General features: G+C 36.9%; 1 protein-coding gene across 4 annotated transcripts in view; it reads left to right on the top strand.

Moving 5' to 3' along the window:
* Nucleotides 1–21207, top strand: part of LOC128864965 (uncharacterized) — a 331205-nt gene that overhangs the window by 70567 nt on the left and 239431 nt on the right. For all 4 annotated transcript variants that reach the window (XR_008454730.1, XR_008454729.1, XM_054104783.1 and 1 more), the window contains exon 2: nt 3190–3321. The gene's annotated coding sequence lies outside the window, so the exon portion shown is untranslated. The remainder of the gene's footprint in view (nt 1–3189; nt 3322–21207) is intronic.

Below are 21207 nucleotides of genomic sequence, written 5' to 3'. Positions count from 1 at the left end.
CGTCGATCTCAACAACTTGTCCTATCTTATGGCACTACTTGGGAGATTTTACGCAAACATCTTGGTTTGAAAGCGTATAAAATATAGCAAGTCCAAGATTTGAAGCTGACAAAACTTCCAAATTTCATAATTTCCGTTGTTAGGCTCTTGAAAAACTCGCATTTTAGGACCTGAATTTTGTTCAGCGATGAAGCTCATTTTTAGTTTAGCTACATCAATAAGCAAAATTTTGAATTTGCGCTAATGACCAATCTGAAACCATTCAAGAACAGCCATTATATCTATTGCAAACAACCGATTGGTGTGGCTTATGGGCTGGAGGAATCACGATCCCTTATTTCTTCAAATACGAGGCTGGTGCCAATGTAACAGTGTATGGCAAACGCTATCGCGCCGTAATAAACGACTTTTTGATGTCGGAAATCCGGAAATTGAAATCCGTGATCTCCACAATATTTGGTTCCAACAAGATGGCGCTACTTGGCATACTGCCCGTGAACCAATGGATTTAGTGCGTTGTCGTTTCAGTAAGCAACTCATCTTTGTCTCCGTCCAGTCGATTGACCACCAATATCGTGTGATATCACACCTGTGAACTTTTATTTGTGGGGGTATATAAAGTCTATATGTTTTGTTACTAAACCAGCTTGGATTAAGGCACTGGAGCCAACATTACTAAAGTTATTCACGAGATACCGATATACCGACTGCAATCCTCCAGCGAGTTGCGAGTCATTAAAATTTGGTCTTCACAGATGTCTGAGGCGCAGGGATTACGTTTAAAAAATAAATGTGATTAATGGTTCTACACAAAAATAATAAATATTACCCAATTAATTTGAATTTTCGTTGTTTTATTTCTATTGAAAATCCGATAACTCTAAATTGGTCATCTTTTATTTTCAAATTTGATTCAAAATTCCACAAACTTTCCATCGCAAATCCAACGTTTTTTCTTCCTTTAGCGGAAAGAAATGCGGTGCAGCAGAGGTAAAAAATGATAAAAAATAAACCGGATTTTTAAGCAACCTGAAACTTGGTTTTTATGATATTAAAATTTAATAGGTTACAAAATTGCGGCCCCAAAATTTCTTCGAGAGATGCTAAATAAAATATGGAGTTAGGTTGAAGAGTATGTGGAATTTTTTCGAATTTTGTTACAATACAAACTCTGGAAATTGGATTTTTTGGTTTTTATCAGATAATAAACTATACTTTTATATGAAAATAATGAACATTAAAGAAAGCAAAAAAAAAAATAGTAAAAACTGGTCAAAATAATGTTGGGTACATAACCCGATTCAGATTAAAGTCTACTCACAAAGTTGTTCAATAAGTTTTGCGATTCTATAAGAAAAACACCTCGGCAAGTAAGTGCACTAGCCTGCCATCCCAGAGGTGGAGGGTTCGAATCCCACGTAAAGCACGGTCCTCGCACTTTTGCAAACTTACCTACATTCCTTCTTTCCCTGTTCCTAAATAAAAAATAAAACAAAAATTATAAAAAAAATCTCATTCCTCAACCACAAAAACTTATCCTTTTCATCCTTACTCCCGCACAAAAAGTCTGCACATTACTTGCATTGTGTCCGCTAAAACAAGCAAAGAATAAAGATAGAGACACAGTTACACATTGCGTCAGTGGTGCCAGCAAGAGCAAGCGGGCAATCACGGCACTAGCGCAGACACGCCAAATTTAGCGAAGTTCTCAACCATCTGTGCGATCCTTCTGTCAGAAAAATGTGAAACACAGATGGCACTCGAAGCAGTAAGAAGGTGTTGTTCCTAAGCAACGACTGGTGGGCATTCCCACTACTTAGGTCTGATAGTGCCAGGCTAATCATCTACCCTGTCAGAAAGCAAATAGATTAACGAAACCAACGCAAGACTGAGTCTTGTCGAAGCCCTATGCGCCCGAGTGGAGTGAACAAAGAACAAAAAAATAGTCTCTCTAAATATCAATACACTTATTCTAAAGAGATTCGAATTTATGAATTCCATCCCTGAGTTGAGAAGCTGGAAAGGCTACAAAATACGCTTCAAAGCTGTTATGACCTCATCGTTTTATGAAAAATACTTTCACGCATGAATTTTTTTTAGAGCTGGAAACAGACGGAAGTCGCTAGTGGCCAAATCTGGTGAAGATACTCTAACAATTTGAATTTTAATTCATGGATTTTAGCTATTGCGAAAATGCTCTTCTCACTCGGTGGATGAAAAAGTGCTGATGAAAAATAATATTTTCTTTTGCGAACTGCGTCTTTTTTCATGAATTTTTTCTTTCAGCTTGATCTAAAAGGTTACAATATTATTCAGAATTTATTGGTTTGCCAGTTCACAAGTAATCGGCTAACAAAATTTCTTTCGCATTCCAAAAAACCTGATGCTAACAGCTTCTTGGCCGCCTTCTGGACACGAACTCGTTCCGGAGCTGAAAAACCAGATCCACACCACTCTTTGGCCTCTTGTTTTAATTAGGATCATGGTTATAGACCCAAGTCTCATTCATAGTGTTGAATCTATGCCCAAAATCCACATTGTCCTGAGAAAGTCGCGTTGGAATGTGCTTTTTTTGGTTCCATTGTTAGCAAATGCGGCACCCATTTCGTACACAGCTTTCTGAAACCCAATACTTCAGTTAAAATTAGATCCCTAGCGCTTCTGCTAAATATCTTTCACTCACTCGACGATTTTATAATATGATACCCTTCGTATTTTCTATGATTTCTGATGTTCTTGCTGTTTTTGGATGCCCTTGACGTGGATCGATTCAAGGCTTGTAAGACAACGTTTAATTCAGCAACCCATCTTTCTATTGTATGAATTGATGGCGAAAGAGAGGAAACATTAAATATTATTTGAACTTAATAAATATTGCAGCAAATTTTGTGAAAACGCTGTCCCCTATACACACATTTTTGTACCACATTTGTATACTTTTATTATCCCCAAGTGGAAAAGCTTCTTATTTCAACATGCACAACAACATCCCTACATCATAGTTATGTATGTAAGTATTGAGTTGCCTTTAGGGCTTCTTTAATTTACGAACTTGTAGTTTTCATATCAGACTACCCCACTGATTTAACTAATAAAACTAGAAAGTAAATATACTCGTATGTAGCTATTTAACTACGTGAATGTAAACTAATAGTTGCCTCTTTTTTTCTGTTTGCTCTCTATTTGCAGTCACGTGCGTGCAATTTTGTAATGTTCTAAACAATTTTAAAACAAAATACATAAAACAAAAACAGCAGCACAATTGTAACGACATCAACAATAGGGGATCCGAAAAACATAACGCAACAAAAACACACAATGGTAAGTTTCTAACAACCAAATGTAGTTTGAATATACAGCAGGTATATACATACACACATACATACGCATAGTATGTTCATGTTTTTTTGCTAAAGGGGGACAGAAGCACAAAAAGTAGCATACGAGTACGAGTAAAATGTAATGTAGATTTGTGCCCAGGCAGCAACGTTCAGTGCAGTTGCTTTTGTGGTTGTCACATTCATATGGACCAACACAGGCACGCACACACTCGCATCTCGGTATTCCCAGCTAGCGTTTGGCAGATGACTGGAAGGTGATGCATGGAAAAATATTTCAAATGAAAGCTAGATGACGTTTGCCTAAGGTCAGAACGATTGTTTGACTTGGCGACAACTAAAAATTATGACTAAAGAATTACACTAAAAACTCGCCACCTCAATCGCGCAATTCGCAATGTAACCTAAGCGAAACAATGCACTCACGGTGGTTCCACTTATATGGAAAAACGGCCGCAAATCGTTTTTTGGAAATTAAACGAGATTTCGTGATAAAACTTAATCCACTTGTTAAACTCTGTCCAGTCTAAGTTGGTAATGAAAATGGGTGAAATCGAATCGAAGCTGCGTCTACCCTCCATAAAACGATACTTTCGGAAAATGTGAAAAATGTAATATTTATTTAATTCTCCTACTTCTTCTTGATTGGCGCGATAACCGGTTATGATATTTTGGCCGAGTTTAACAAAGTGCGTCAGTCATATCTTTCTCATGCTAACCGGGGCTAATTGGACACACCAAGTGAAGCCAAGTCCTTCTCCACCTGATCTTACTAACTACGACTCACGTGCTCAGTTAAACTCGGCCAAAGTCACTTAAGCGGTCATCGCACCAATCAAGAAGAGGAAGAAATAAGCAAAGTTCCCGTAGTTGATCACCTAAAGAACAGTCGCAAAGTGACGGTTTTTATGCATTGTGAAGCGTTGGAATAATTGAATCGGAGCCGCTAGGAGTCAAAGAATATTCCTTAGAAAGAGTAGAAGAAAACTTTTGATTGAAAACTCTTCGTAATCAGAAAAACTCTCTCGCGAGCAGAAAAAAATACTCGCGAGTGCTTTAAAGCAAGGAGTTAAGGAATATTCCTTTTAATGAGAGGAAGGAATCTTTCGATTGAAAGCTCTTCATGGTAAAAAAACTCGCTTACGAGCCAAAAAATTACACGCGAGTGCTTTAAATCAATGTCATGAGGAGTCAAAGCACATTCCTTTGAGAGAGAGGAAGACATTTTCCGATTGAAAGCTCTTCATGATCAGAAAAACTCCCTCGTGAGCAAAAAAAAATTACTCGCGAGTGTTTCAAGTCAATACCGCGAGGATTAAAAGAATATTTCTTTGAAAGCGTGGAAGAAAACTTCCGATTGAAAACTCTGCTTGGTCAGAAAAACTCACCCGCGAGCCAAAAAATTCCTCGCGAGTGTTTCAAGTCAATGTCGTGAAGAATCAAAGAATGTTCCTTTTAATGAGAGGAAGGAATCTTTCGATTGAAAGCTCTTCATGCTAAAAAAAACTCGCTTAAGAGCCAAAAAATTACACGCGAGTGCTTTAAATCAATGTCATGAGGAGTCAAAGCACATTCCTTTGAGAGAGAGGAAGAAATTTTCCGATCGAAAACTCTTCATGGTCAGAAAAACTCCCTCGCGAGCAGAAGAAATTACTCGCGAGTGTTTCAAGTCAATATCGTGAGGATTCAAAGAATATTTCTTTGAAAGCGTGGAAGAAAACTTCCGATTGAAAACTCTTCTTGGTCAGAAAAACTCCCCCGCGAGCAGAAAAAATTCCTCGCGAGTGTTTCAGGTCAATATCGTGTGGATTCAAAAAATATTTCTTTCAAAGCGTGGAAGAAAACTTCCGATTGAAAACTCTTCTTGGTCAGAAAAACTCCCCCGCGAGCAGAAAAAATCATTCGCGAGTGTTTCAGGTCAATATCGTCAGGATTCAAAGAATATTTCTTTAAAAGCGTGGAAGAAAACTTGCGATTGAAAGCTCTTCTTGGTCAGAAAAACTCACTTGCGAGCAGAAAAAATCATTCGCGAGTGTTTCAGGTCAATATCGTCAGGATTCAAAGAATATTTCTTTAAAAGCGTGGAAGAAAACTTGCGATTGAAAGCTCTTCTTGGTCAGAAAAACTCACTTGCGAGCAGAAAAAATTATTCGCGAGTGTTTCAGGTCAATGTCGTGAAGAATCAAAGAATATTCCTTTTAATGGGAGGAAGGAATCTTTCGATTGAAAGCTCTTCATGGTAAAAAAAACTCACTCGCGAGCTAAAAAATTACAAGCGAGTGCTTTAAATTAATGTCATGAGCAGTCAAAGCACATTCTTTGAAAAAGTGGAAGAAATTTTCCGATTGAAAACTCTCCATGGTCAGAAAAACTCCCTCGCGAACAGAAAAAATTCCTCGCGAGTGTTTCAGGTCAATATCGTGTGGATTCAAAAAATATTTCTTTCAAAGCGTGGAAGAAAACTTCCGATTGAAAACTCTTCTTGGTCAGAGAAACTTCCTCGCGAGCAAAATAAATTACTCGCGAGTGCCTTAAACCAATATCGTGAGGAGTCAAAGAGCATTGCTTTGAAAGAGTCGAAGAAAACTTCCGATTGAAAATTTTTCTTGGGATTCAGATTCCTCACAGGTGAAGTTAATTTGTTTGCAATTGCAGTCTATTTCCAGTTAGAAAAAATGGAATTATACTATAGAAGTCATATGGAGTTACAGAAGATTCGTTCGAAAAAGTATAAAAAGTCCTCATGAAAATGCTTAATCATAGACAATCTCATATCCGCAAAGCTAATGAGTTATGTGGAATGGAAAGTTTTCCCTGATCAAGAAAAAAAGTATTCCAAAATGTTTACTGGGTTACTTGTCTACATACATTTCACGCTGTATGCGTTGTAAAAGAGTGCTCCTTATTTTCCGAATATTTTTCATGTGAGTCTGCGTTGTTCTAGCACTGCGGACGTCCGCTTGGAATTGCGAAACCACGGAAATCTTAGATAAGTACTAAAATTGATTTCCTATTTTCTCTTGGGTGTACTTTATTAGCAGAAATGTAGATAAATATTTGTGTGCATATCTACGCTCGTATACAAAATTTAAGATTTCGGAAGTTTATTCTTCCGACCAGCTTTTTGTTTTTTGTGATTTTGCTATTTGATTTCATATGAAATGATGTATAGCTGAAAATTCCTGCATCTTGTTTTATTCGAAATTCGTGAAAAAATGCCTTGAATTGTATTCAAATTTCACAATCTTTCAACAAAATTAATTAGTTGCTATTGTTATGGTATTTTTGTAATAAATTTCTAAACCTTTGCTTTTTCTTGGTAGTTGCATTGCCGCACAAGCCTTTGTTGCATTTGCGCCCTGGTACGAAATACACCAACGTGCACACGCTCTAGTAACTACCCGGCTCTATGATGCTATTTAATTTGCAAATAGTAAATAAATTTTCTAAACAATAAAGTTGCACCAAAGTGAGCGGTAACAAAAACCTGAGCTGGAGCAAAGTATAGGTACAATGAAATTCGAATATATTTCGCTGCAGCCATGGCAGGATGCAGGAAATCAAATTAATTAATTTTCATTTTGCAGGCAAGCGAGGAAAAATTGAGAAACAGGAGCACTTAAAAATATTGTATTTGTAATAGAAAATATAATTTAGAAAATTTATTTATGAGCTTCACGATAAAAGCGAGACAACAAAATATGTTGCTTTTGAATAAATATACGCGTATCGAAATTTTTAGTAAAATAAACCAGGCGAATGAAATCCTGTGCATGCACTATGTCAGCTATATGCTCTTTTAGCACTCTTTTAGGCGCCTGAACATTAATGCGCTGTAATATCCTTAGGCTTGCCTTGCCTGGTCCTCTATATGGTATGCATGTACGCCTAATGACAGTTATGAAAGTGCGTTCACATACAAAATAAAATATAAATATGCACGTAAACATATCACAATAAACTTTCAGACGCAACACGCAGCAAATGAATTTCATGCAAAATATGGGCATAAACATAAAGCAATCTAAAGTAGGTAAATCGAGTAGCAAAAAAACCGGTGCAGCCTGCTCTCGCTAAATTACCTTCACACGGCACGCACATTGTGTTATGCTGCATACTTGCAGGCGTGTAACTGTAAAATTATTTCAAAGTTGTGTGAAATTTTGCAAAAAAAAGTTTATTTATAACTAACCATCTTATCGCTCTCAACAACAATACCGGCCATATTGCCGTTGTTGTTTTTTTTTTTTTTGTTTTTGTTGGTGCTTTGTTGCATGCGCAACTAATTTAAACCATTATCTTTGCCACATGCCGCAAGCGCGCAATCCTCACACACACTTACTCACAAAGGATGCTTTGCATATGCCACATGCCAAGCGCTGTATATTACCATACATACATGGGAAACTTTGATTCGCTGGCGTTGGAGGAAAGTTGTAAATTCTCGCATCATGACTTTAGTTTAAACTAGAAGCAGAGAGAGGAAGGGAGAGAGGGAGAGAGAGAAATGTGGAGAGTGTGAAAAGAGAGGAGTGGTGAATGCAGAAATTGAAGATGGTGCAAAAGAGGAGAAATGCTCACTCCCTTAAAAAAATTATTAAAAAAGTGTGATGGTTGGCATATCTTTCTAATAATTTGCTAAAAGCTCGATTATACTGGCCGATAAGTCTATAGGAAATGCATACTCATTCCCATTTTCTGAAATAAGAATTGAATATTGATACTATTTCCTTATTCTCATCATAATCCACATCGACGATCATGATCATATCCATATCCATGCCCGCATCCATATCCATATCCGTATCCACGCCCATATTCGCATCTATATCCTTATCCTCACCTTATGGATATCCCTATCCATACTGAAATCCGTATTCATATTATTGATATCCTTGTCCCCATTCATATTCATATCCATATGAATATCTATATCAGTATCCATATCACTATCCATACCTATATTCATATCCATAGAATTATCCGCATCCATATCCTTACTTATGTCCATATTCATACCCATATATATTCATATCATTATCCGTATCCATATCCTTTTCCATGTATGCATCCATATGCTCATCCATGTCCATATCCTTACCTGTATTCTTATCCGTACCCATATCCATAACCATACCTATATTCACATGCATTCCTTATACTCATTCTTATTCATATACATATCCTTATCCATATCCTTATCCATATCCTAGTCCATAGCTGTATCAATGACTGTAGCTGTGACTAGATACATACCCATATCCGTATCCATATCCTTACCCTCGTCCTAATCCTTATACCTGCCCATGTTTATATCCATATTCATACCCCAATCCGTATTCATATCATTATCATTACCCATATCCTTACACATATCCGTGTCCATATCCTTACCCATGCCCATATCTTTACCCGTACTCTTATCCGTACCCATGTCCATATCCACGCGTACATTCGTGTTCATATCCTTATCCTTATCCATATTCATATCCAAATACATATCAATATCGATATCCATATCCTAATCCATAGCCATATCTATGTTTGCAGCTTTATCCATACACAAGTCCATCTCGGTATGCCTGACTGTGTTCATATCCAAGTCTATATCTTCTTCTACATATATTCATATGGATATCAATATCGATATTCATATCCGAATCTATATACACACCTATAGACATGTACATATCTATATGACTATATGCATACATACATTCATATCCACACCCATATCTTTACTTCTCCAAAAGTGAAAGTAAACGAACATACGTACATACATATTTTTATGAAGGATACGCAAATATCCCCTTTTTATAGGCTTATCCATCAACTTTTTTCAAAAACAAATCTACATATATTCTTACTCATCTCAATTACCATACTCATCCATATCCGTATCCATATCCCTAGGTTATCCAATTTAATCTCCATATCCATTTTATTATCCATACTCATATCCATGGTTATATTAATGTCCATATTAATATCCTTATACATATATATGTATATCTATTATCCATATCCTTATCCAAGCCCTTATCCACATACAAGTCTTTATCCATAATCTTATTCATGTCAAATAACTTTTTTCCAATATTCATCTTCATTATCTTATTCACCCATATCTGCGTTCATATCGCTAGTTTTTCTAAGGTATCCATATTTATTTTGTTACCCGCGGTAATATTCACTTCCATATCAATACCCATATCCATATCCATATCCATAACCATATCCATACCCACATCCATATCCATATCCATATACGAGTCTCTATCCATATATTTATACATGCCCATAAACTTTTTTTCATTACATACATATATCTCGTCTACATTACCGTACTCATCCATATCCGTATCCATAACCTAAGTATCTAAGATAATATCCATATCCATTTCATTATCCACACTCACATCCATAGTTAAATTAATATCCATATCAATCTCCATGTATATCTATATCCATATTTTTATACAAGTCCATATTTACTTATACGTATATCCATATCAAAATCCTCATTCATATTCATATCCATATCCTCATCCATACCGTAAATCTTTCATCGTAGGCATGCCCATATTGTTATTTATTTTCATTACCACAGTCATCCATATCCGGATCCATATCTCTAGGTTATCCGCAGTAATATTCACTTCCAAAAATATATCCATATTTTTATCCTTACTCATATCCATACCCATATCCAGCTCCTTATTCATATTCCATATCTACATTCTTCTCCACACCGATACCCATCCATCCCTGTTTATATCCATATTCTTATGTACTCATACTATATATAAATGTGCTTCATTAGTTGACGTATATATTTTATCGCAAAATCGTTTACTAAAGTATTTATCTCATTTTATCGCCAAGCACTCTTAGAAATATGCCACATAATATATTTGCCCAACAGATTGCAACCCATTCAAATTTAACTATTTGTAAGCAATTTCATATAAATTCTAACGGCAAACTTTCCCACTTTCATAGTTGATTTGTTAAGACATTTCACCCCTTTAGAAGATGTCAGTTGAGAGCCGTAAAGTATGCTACACTTTTCGCTTTTCTAATGGTAGTCAAATAAGAATATATTTTTCGGGTTTATACCGAAAAACTTTCTGTTTGATGTTTAACCACTTGCAAATTTTGCACTTTTACTTACAAATGATAAACATAAATGTGCATATGTATGTGTGTATGTACTTGTGTATGTATATGGACACATAAATTCACAAATGACTAGAAGGTTTTTTTAACATGAAAATATAAATAAATATATTGTGAAGGACATTTCAACAAACAAATAAGCACAACTCAACTCAAACATGGTAAACATAAAAACTTTCCAATTTTTTGGTCATTTATGTGTTAGTGGTCAACAGAGAGCTGGATGTAAATAGAATCGCTCCCGGTTGATTCAAAGAGCTGTGCATTTATCAGCATTTGGGTTGGACTGGCAAGAGAATTTCGCAAAAATCAATATTTGTGGGTGTAAAGTGCAAATTAACATGAAAAATTTGGAGAGTTATTTGCTTTCACAATGACAACAAACAGGAAAGTAACACAGACGAACGGATTCTCAGCAGGCTGCATAAATAGAGGGGTATGTGGACTAGGATAAGAGACATACAACAAATTCAAAGTTTATATTCGATTAGTGACATTAAGTCATAAGTGGCCTTGCACTGCTCGAGTATGGTTTAAGGCGTATAAGCTGAAGTAATTCTATGAATTAAAAAATATTTATTTATTTATTTATTGAAAAGAGTAACAATTATAAATAATTATTCCACTTAAAAGGTAAGAAAAGAAAGGAACAAACAAAATAAAATGAAGGAAAAGATGTGACCGATGTAATTGCAACAGATCAGTGTTTAGTTGCAGAGTGAAAATCTTATTATGTATCAAAGAATACGGATAAATCTTTTATAGTGGATAGAGAGTTTTCTCAAAATTAATTTAGATCACATTTTAGTAGCTACTTAGTAGGCATAACATATAAAAGAAGTTTTGCTATTATAAAAAAAATTAGGGTTGGCGTTATTTGTAGCATTTTCTACAGCAAAATCCTTACGAGTTACCTCTTTGGGTCTGAACCTATAAACACTTAACGCAAGAGTGGTTGTGGTCATAGGATAGTATTTTCCAAAAATCGAAAATTAGGTGAAGGTGGCATTCAGATTTTTTAGTAACTAAATAAAAATGAGGAGATACTTTTTCTAATGAGATACTCGTAATGATAATAGATACTACACTGAAATTTTTACACAGCTTAAGGGGGGTTTATAAGGTCAAAAAAATCAATTTTTTCTTCGTTTTAAGCGATTCCTAATATATAATATTTCAGAATATTCACACAAAGTTACAGAACCTAATTCTCAATATTTCCATAGATACAAAGCCAAAGGTAGGCGAGCGTTAGGTAGTTACGCTGTGACCGGACAGCTATAGTACAAACTTTATCTTCTTTTCTCGACTTTTCATTTTTATGATTTCTTTGAATTGACGCTCATGAATGAAAAAAACGAATGAACCTTTTGAAATGAATCATAGCTTTTTCCCTTCAGTATTAAATGCTCTTCTATTTGAACTAACAAAATAGAAAAAAAAAATTTTCAAGATTTTTATACCAAGTTGAAGTGAATTTTTTTTTTATAGAAAGACATATTTTTCTTTAAAACATCCAAAAAGGTGAAATTTTTTAGTTCATCTAGAATAAAAAATCATGGTAATTAGAAATCCATTAGAATTTTTTGCTTTAGATAATAATTACGAGCTGTATCTTGTACGCCAGTTGAAAACTCCATCGTTGCAGCGCTCTACTAATTTCTATGTTAAACATTTTTTTTCAATTTTTTTTAACCAGTACAAAAATTTTTTATACTTTTTAAATGTTCATTAAGATAGCAAAAACTTTGAAGTGCTAAATTAATTTTTTCTTAAAAAAAAAATCGGAAAAAGATGCAATTTTTAGACCTCATAAACCAGGCTCCCCCCTTAAGAGAAGAGCTGGCAGTTATTTTTGGGCACTTATCTATAAACATTTTTTTTGTTACCTATTACGTTCTCCAAGTAAGGGAGCAAAATGCAGAAAAGAGATTCCATATGCAGTGAACATAATTTTCGTTTGCTCGTGATTTGGTATTACGAACTTCCGCAGCTTGACCCGATTGAAAGCCATTTCACTGGGTGACGATGCGTTCGTATCGAAAATTGGCGAAATACAGAATTCTAGTCGAAGACGATTTCGCCAAAAGGGAAATCATTTATGTAAACATAACCATTCACGTAGATCTGTTAATTTAATCAGCTATCATCCCAATTAATTAATTATCAAAAAAAAGTAAAAAAAAAAATAAAATCAGCTAATCAACCCCCAACTGGTCTGAACTAAAAGCTATTGTAATTTATCTTTAGGCTCTTAGAGCGTAAGTGAGTCCTGTTCCATAAGTACTAAGAAGCTTAATTCAACAGCTGCATACTTAACGCTTTTGCACCATTCGTCGAAATAATCTGCGAACAAAAATGTTCTGTTATCATCAAGAGCAGAATACTTCGCGCGAACAAAAACTCTCTCTTATCATCAAGAGCAGAATAGTTCGCGCGAAGAAAAATTCTCTGTTAACACCCAGAAAAATTCGGTATGAATTATTTTCTGTTAAAGTTTGAGGAAAATAGATAATTTTGGTAATCCTTTAATATTCTTTTTCATTATGACAAACTGTAAAAATTTTGCCGACGCAAGGTATTTTGGGTACATCGCGCGATTCGAGCGGTGATGTAAAGGCATAAATCCCAAACCCAAAAATGATAGATTACCTGGTTTGATCTACAGCTATGGCGAAAAACTACGCTGAGCGAGTAACTTCGGCTGTCACATCACCGGGGACTTGGCAACAGAAGTCTGACCGCTCATTTCACGCATTTTCTCAGACACGTCCAATCAGTCGTGGTTCAGGCGACAACGAAGTAACTGTGTTAATTTTTTTCTTATTTCACTAACACAATCTCAGTTTTTTTGCAAACAATTCTCTGTTATAGCCCCGGTTACGTCAGCCAATCAGCTGTTTCTTTCAAATTCGCCTGAGCCATTTAACGGTTTAAATTGGTCACATTTTCTGAATTTTTTTCACCATGTCCCAAGCCCAAACTTCCTTTATAAATAACTTATTTCATACATCTTTAAAGTCATGGCTCCGGTAGCTGCTTGTACAGATGATGCATAGTCGAGTATCATCAAACTTTTTGATCCTTTAGGAGGTTGGGTTTAGTCTTATTTAATTGCATTTTTGCTTACTTCATGGCATAAAGGAATATGTCGAAGGTATAGGACGTAAAAGGCTAGCCGGGCAGTAAAAAAGAAGAAATAAATGGCATACTGAGGAGCCACTGGAAAGCCTTTGGCATCTCGCGCCGCCATTTCAGGTCTTGAGCCAGTTAATTCAATAGAAAAAACTTTTACTTTAAATGTTCCTCAGGCTTCATTGGTGATTGTTAGCACTTTCGCTGGCATGATTACTTGGTGTGGTATATAGTCCTCGAATAGCTGAATGTTCCACCACTCAATACACCTGCAAAAGTATGGCTATTAGCCGTCATAATAAAAAATATGTACGCTACCTTAAAATTTTGCGCTTACGACCTTTTGTATTGGTGTGTATGTATGTAAGTATGTGTGTAAGTATTTATGTATGAATAGATGTATTTATGTCGGAGCGGAATACACTTATGGACGTATGCAGTTTTATCGTTGGCTATTCAAAAAGTTCAGGCACCACTGTGTGTATTTTTAATTAGCAAAAAATGTGTGTATTTATCCTTAAGCGGTAAACTTTTATTATCCAACAGAAACACATAATTGCATAGGTGTGTGTATGTGTAAAAATCTGAAATGCTAATATATTTCATCATGTGCATGAGTGTATGAAATATACTTACACATACATCGCGCTGATACGTGAACGTTGGTCAGCTCAAAGTGGTCCATTTGAGTACTCTAGGATGCCCTGCAGGAAAGGCAAGTCATTTGAAGTTAGTTGATCTACTAGTTTTTTTTTTCAATAATTATACCAGGTGATTTTTAAATTTATAAAATCCAAATTAAAAAATTACAAAATTACAAAACCTTAAGACTTAAACTCAATATGTGATTGAAATCCACTTTAAACTAATAACTTTTAAGCGAGTTTTTAAGCTAAGGCTACCTGAATCCAGTTTACGAAAAAAAGGTTATGAAAAAAATGTTGCCTACGGAAGGGCTTCTAAAGTAATCGCCAAGACATTCAATTGAAGATAATTTTTTAATTCACGAAATATCGGTACTGTATTTTTTAATCCCGAAATTTCGGTATTTTAATAATTATCTTTAATTTAATGCCTTAGCGAATACTTTACAAAAAAAAATCCCGAAATTTCGGGATTAAAAAAATAGTGCCGTAATTTTTCGGGATTTAGCTTTACATGAACCACCCCAAAGATTATAATAACCTTGTGTACACTAGTGCACACAGGTTTAAAAATGATCATCATCATCATCATCATCATCAAGTAGCGATTACAGCTCAGGGTGAGCTTTAGCTTCATCCACAATCCTCTTCCAATCTGCACGGTTCATAGCATCAGATCTCCAGCTCCTAACTCGTAGCTTTTTCAGGTCGGTTATGGCTTGGTCAAGCCAGGTTAACCTTGGACGTCCTCGGGCTCGGGTCATTAGACAATTCGTTGATAAAAAAGATTTTTGGGGGCGGCTGTCTTCTATGCGCACAGTGTGCCCTAACCATCGAAGCCTTTGGGATTTAATGTATTTCACGGCGTCTTCTCCTTCGCATAAGCTTAGCAACTCATCGTTGTAGCGTATTCGGTACGTTCCATCGTTGCAGCGTATGGGGTCAAACACCCTTCGGAGTACTTTTCGTTCGAAAACTCTTAAGCTACTTTCGTCTTTGCTTTTCAATGTCCAGCACTCACAGCCGTAGGACAGCACCGGTAGTTTTATTGACTGGTAGAGACAGAGTTTACATTCACGTGTGAGCAGTTTGGACTTCAGCAATTTTGTGTGGGCGAAATATGCTCTGTTTGCTGCCATTATTCTGTCTTGTTTTGTGCCGTAACTACTGTTGTCATTTTTTATTAACACTCCCAAATATTTGAAGTGTTGAACACCTTCAAAGGTTAATGTCCCGATATGGATGTTTTCAGGACTTCGTCTTTCTTCGCTGCCGGAGACTTTCAGATATTTAGTTTTGCCTTCATTTATTCTAAGGCCTACTGATTTTGCACGAAATTCAATATTACAGAGGGTTTCAATGAGATATCTTTTGTTCCTTGCCGCTATTGCGATATCATCCGCGTACGCGATTGATATTCCTGAGCGACTAAAAAGGTTTCCAAACTTCACTTCGTTTTTTATCGCATAGTGAAGAAGGAGATTAAATAAAGATGTGGAAAGCGCGTCGCCTTGTTTTACGCCACGGGGGATTTCGAAGGGCTTTGTCACTGCTTGTTGTACAACTACTTTTCCAGTGGTGTTAGTTAGTGTTGTCGTGACCAGCTGAATAAGTTTGTCGCTGATACCCAAGTTGGAGAGCGCTTCTGCGATTTTGTCTCGGAGGAAATTATCACAGGCTTGTTTGAAATCGACGAACAGGATGTGTACGTCTACGTTGCATTCATAGCATTTTTCAAGATTTTGCTTTAACATAAAGATATTATGATTTTATTAAAATTTTTTTAACTTTGCACTGGGAAATGCAAATTTAAAATTTTATATTTTATTGTTGTGAAAAAAAGGAAAATATAAAAAGTAAGCTTTAAGTTTTATGCAAGAATTTCGCTAAGTGTTTGAATCAATAAATAGTTTAGTCGGCTGCCGTGGCCAAATGGGTTGGTGCGTGCACGAGTTCGGAAGGTCACAACTTCGAATATCCGTGTATGAAACAACAAATGATATAAAAACTGATTTCTAATAGCGGTTCCGATTCCTTATTACGCGGCTTTTTCAACTCCATGATGGTGAAAATTATTCGCGCCGCCAATATCGACATCTTCGGCCCTACTTTCTATAAAAGTGTCATGCTGCTCGCCTACGCTAATGATATCAGCATTAAGCAGCGGGCAGTGCAACTTTCTTCAAAAGAAGTCAAGCGGATCTTGCGGCAAGCAAGGGCAGGGAAAAGTACCTTGTGGCAACAATCAAAAAGTTTACGCGTATTGGACAGCAGGGTGCGATTTAATAGGTATAACGAATTCGTCGTAGTCAAGGGTTTTGTCTACCTAGGAACCAGCATTAACACCAACAATAACCAAGTCGAGCCAAGAGCCAAGCCAAGAGATTAAGCGAAGAATCCAACAGCTGCTACTTTGGGTTGGGTAGACAATTCAAAAGCAGAGCCCTCTCTCGAAGTCCGAAGATAATGCTCTATCCTCCCAGTCTTACTGTATAGCGGTGAGTCGTGGACTTTGTCGAACACCGATAGGCGGTTATTGGAAACTTTTGAGAGAAAAATGCTTCGCAAGATCTATGGTTCAATTTACGTGAATGATACATACCGAATAGGATGGAACCACGAGCTGTACGCTGACAACGAGGTAGTGAAGTGCATTAAAATTCAGCGGCTGCGTTGGCTAATTCACGTTGAGCGAATGAACAATCACGAAATGTACTTGTAGAACTCGCAAAAAAAAGACGCAAAAAAAGACGCAAAAAAGGACGCAAAAAGGGCATCCTCATCTACGTTGTTGGAAAGACCAAGTCGATGACAACCTGATTGCCGTAGGTGTTTCAAATTGCCGTCAATGCGCGAAATATAGAGACGATTGCCGCCACATTTTAGTAGCGGCCAAGACCGACCATCGGTTGTAGTTGCCACCTAAGTAAGTACGGTTCCTCCTCGGCAGGCAATGGCAAACCTCCGCGTGTATTTATGCTATGAAAAGGCTCCCCCAGTTTGCCTTTCGAATGCGGCTTAAAATGGCAGGTGATTCCATTGGTGGAACAACATCAAGATGCACACCATAAATAGGAGGAGGAGCTCGGCCTAACACCCAATATAGGGTAATGGAATAATTATATGAAATATATTTTTCTAATCTCACTTTCCAAGCACCGGCTTTCATTTTCGCCCAATGATGATACTTCAAACATTTCTTCTTCTGTTAGTTATTAACCTGCTAAATCGCAAATTGAAAAAGCTTAAATTCCAAAAGTTTACTTAGCAGAAGCTCCGGAATGCGGTCTAGTGACTCTCGTCGTCTCATTTCATCTCATCCCCGAGGAAATAAACACACCTGTTGCTCGAATGAGATGCAACTCGAGAAAAAGAAGAAAACATCTTGGTCTGATATTGGCAGATGAAATGCGTGTAGGTTCAGCTCAGCGCAATACTAACTTAGATTTCTTAGGATAAATGAGTCTGCCTGAAGTGTTCTGAGCAGCCGAGGGCAAAATGGATCTCATAATTGAAGTGTACAGCTCACTTTCATGTCAATCCAACCAACTTCTTCTGATGATTTAACTTTTAATTAACTTACAGTCTTATTTGGGTGACTGAACATTGTGCTATTACAGGGAGCGAGTTGGCTGTTAAACTGGCTAATAAAGGCTCTGCAAGCATAGCACTAGGCCATGAAACCTTTCTCAGTGTCAATTCTGCATCGCTTCAACCATGGATTGACGACTTCATGAGGTCCTTTCAGAGAAGACGATGAGCTGAGTTCAGCTCCTGCAGAGTAGCCAAGTGCTTTGTAAAAGAACCAATTAGGAAACTAGCCAACTTTCTCCTAAAACTTTGTAGGAAGGAACTGAGAGAACTGGTGGTTGTAATCACAGAGCTCAACGTCTGTGGTCATAATATGGCTACTATGGGAATCATTGACGACCCAATATGCCTTTCCTGCATATCCGGGACAACGAAGAGAATGCAGATCATTTTCTAGGTAGCTATCCGGAATATTCCAGAAAGGAACTTTGGCTGTTAGGGTACGATTTTCTGAGTATGGATGAAGTTCATACTCTTCCTCTTCATCTTCCTATTCCTCTTCCTCTACCCTTCCTGCTCCCTTAAGATTCATCAATTAATCCAAGAGTTTCACAGAGGTGTGACCTCAAACCAATTTGTCCTTCTTACAATCCATAATGCATCTATCCTGTCTCTCTATTCCTTCCACTGTAATCTATCCCGGTGTAGTACAATAGTCTTCCAGACTAAGTTCTTGGACTTGTCCAACCCCCCACAAATCTACAATCTTGAATCGTCCCCATTAAAGCGTAATCTTGTATTGGCTAAAGGTTGGAAAAGGAAAGAAAAACGAATTTCCCTCCAGGGCTGATTCTGGATTCTCATCTTTAAAAGCTCTTCTCCATAAACTCACAAACCAGCTTATACTGTGACCTCACAGGTCACTTACACACATATGATTGTATGCCTGTACCTTTGTGCTATATCAACCTAACAACAAGTCGCTCAGAAATGTGGGAGTCCCACTACAAGCACAAGCATCGCCATAAATTTTATCTACTCTACAAACTCTGCTCATAGAAATGAAGTAGCCGTTGAGCAGCGTGGTCAAAGAAAACTAGAAAAAAGAAAGAGCACGACTATCACGCATCAACTAAAAACTGAACGATAGCAACTCGAGCGAGTAATAAAATTTTTTTTTCGCATATGTAGTTAACCACTACACACATAAAAAGTGAATTATCCTCGCAGCTCCTCGGTTGTCAGTTGGTTGAATGTTGGCTACAACAGCTGAATGCAAATCCAAAAGCACACTTCACTTCACTTCACTACGCTGGTGAGTTCATAAAACTATGCGCTAGTGAAGAAGTGCACACTCATACATGCACGAGTATACATACAGCTATGGAATACAAAAATTTGATGCATATTTACTGCTGGACACTAACTTTTGACTGATAGCTATGTAGAATTAAGTGCTAATATCCACATAAGGGTGTTTTATGCCACATATTTGTACGAGGTGTGGCTATTTAGTAATGATACTGAAGCTACAAACATTTTATTTTGATTTCATACATATTTAAATATTTACTTGTTGTTATCTTCTATGTGAAATCCTTATTTTGCCTTCAATCATCCCCATGTGAATCTTTTCAAATATTCCCTAATTCGAAATAAACCGCCATGTCGTCTTCTGTCAGCACTTTCAGGACGAGTACGGTTTTCTCGTTCACAGCTTCAACAAACGCAAGTCTCTCAAACCTTAGAAAACAGAAAAAAAGTGTGTGCTCTCTCGCAGAATCGCACCTAGAACCTTCAAACTTCACACCAATATTCTGCCGGTCAATATACAAGGGAATGAATTGTCTAAAGCAAATAATAGTTCATAAGAAGTGATAAAAAATCGCCAACTCACAGGGCGCCGCCTTGTAAAAGTATGCCAGTAAAAGCTTTATTTGGGTATAGCGCGTGAATTAGTACCAATCCGTAATGCAGTAGTTCTACGGTTGTTTTAAACTAATTGAATTTACTACAGGATTAGTTAACCTTAAAATAGCTTTATTCGATTGCGTTAGTATTAGTAAAGCAACTTTTTCATTCACATTTTTGTTGCACTTTCGCTACAAATTTTCAACTCAAAATTCTACTTTCGCCAATTCCCCAGTTTGGTTGGCTTTACAGCTTAACACTCTAAGCATATTACCTCACCAGGTATTTGAAAGGAACGAGTTTTAATTAATGCTATGCTAATTAGACACACATTTTCAACTGGGTTTGATGGTGAACAAAGTTGTTGAATGAAGTAACTCATTCATCTGTATATTATAATCTGGTGTCTGTTAGATGTGGGGTATTTTATGGAGCCCGCGTATTCAGAAAGCAGGCGCACTTGTTTTCATATAGTTATTCATATCCTGGCAGTAGATTCAGTCTATCCGTTTAAGAAAGCTTAGAAATGCGTAAATGCTCCTCAAGCAAAGGTCTAAAAGACTGTCGAAGAAATGTTTCTTCGAAGTAGAGCCAACGTGCCTTAGCCTGGTAGAACAGTGGTAAAGATAGTTTTCCATGTTTTCAATGCCTTCGTCGTCATTGCAGCAATCATACATTAGCATTCTCCCGCTAGGCAGCGAACAGTAATGGTCTTCATCATATGATGTCGTAATAGAAGAGAACTCTCCGAACTAAAGGGCGAACTGATCTGTTCTTTATCGACTTTAGGCCAGCTCTGAATCTCAGATATGGATGATGCACCCATTTCTTCTTCCATTTTCTAATTTTTTACCCAATTTTTTTACCCATTCATATACATGACTTTACTTCGTGTTAATGCTACCCAATATCAATATTAGAGGTCTATTTCCCTTAATACGAATGCTCCTTTGGTGCTCTTAGGTAGGCGGGTATCAGGACTAATGATTAAATGATAGAAAGCTAACGTTAAAGCTCAATAATAAGGAATGCATTAAAAATAAGTCAGCCGCATTGTTTGGTCGCAAGAGCGTGTACGCAGTACTAGCTGGAGAGGATGAGACTTGACATTACTTTGGGTCGTTTTTGTAACAACGGTCTTTTCAGTCGCAAAGCGAAAATCCAAACATCTTAGCTCACACTTTTTCTAGGCCTGCGGATATGGCAGGCTTAGATGTTACCCATTTTATTTTCATCCGTAGTAGGAAGCACTTAACACAAATCGTCATAGGTCTGTCTTTTTATACGCCTTTTTTCACTAGTTTAGGTTAGGTTAAATTGACCAGGCTGGCTGAAAGTCATCACATATACCCTAATGGTACTTAGTGTTACCAGCTGGAGCTAGACCTTTACGTTTCTTTTTATTATTATTAGCCCAGTTCGACCAGATATTCACAATACGCTAAATCTTGCAAAAAAAACCATGAAAG

This window comes from Anastrepha ludens, chromosome 5, assembly GCF_028408465.1.
Source record: "Anastrepha ludens isolate Willacy chromosome 5, idAnaLude1.1, whole genome shotgun sequence".
Classification (NCBI taxonomy): Eukaryota; Metazoa; Arthropoda; class Insecta; order Diptera; family Tephritidae; genus Anastrepha; species Anastrepha ludens.
This window is presented reverse-complemented; position numbering and strand designations above follow the sequence as displayed.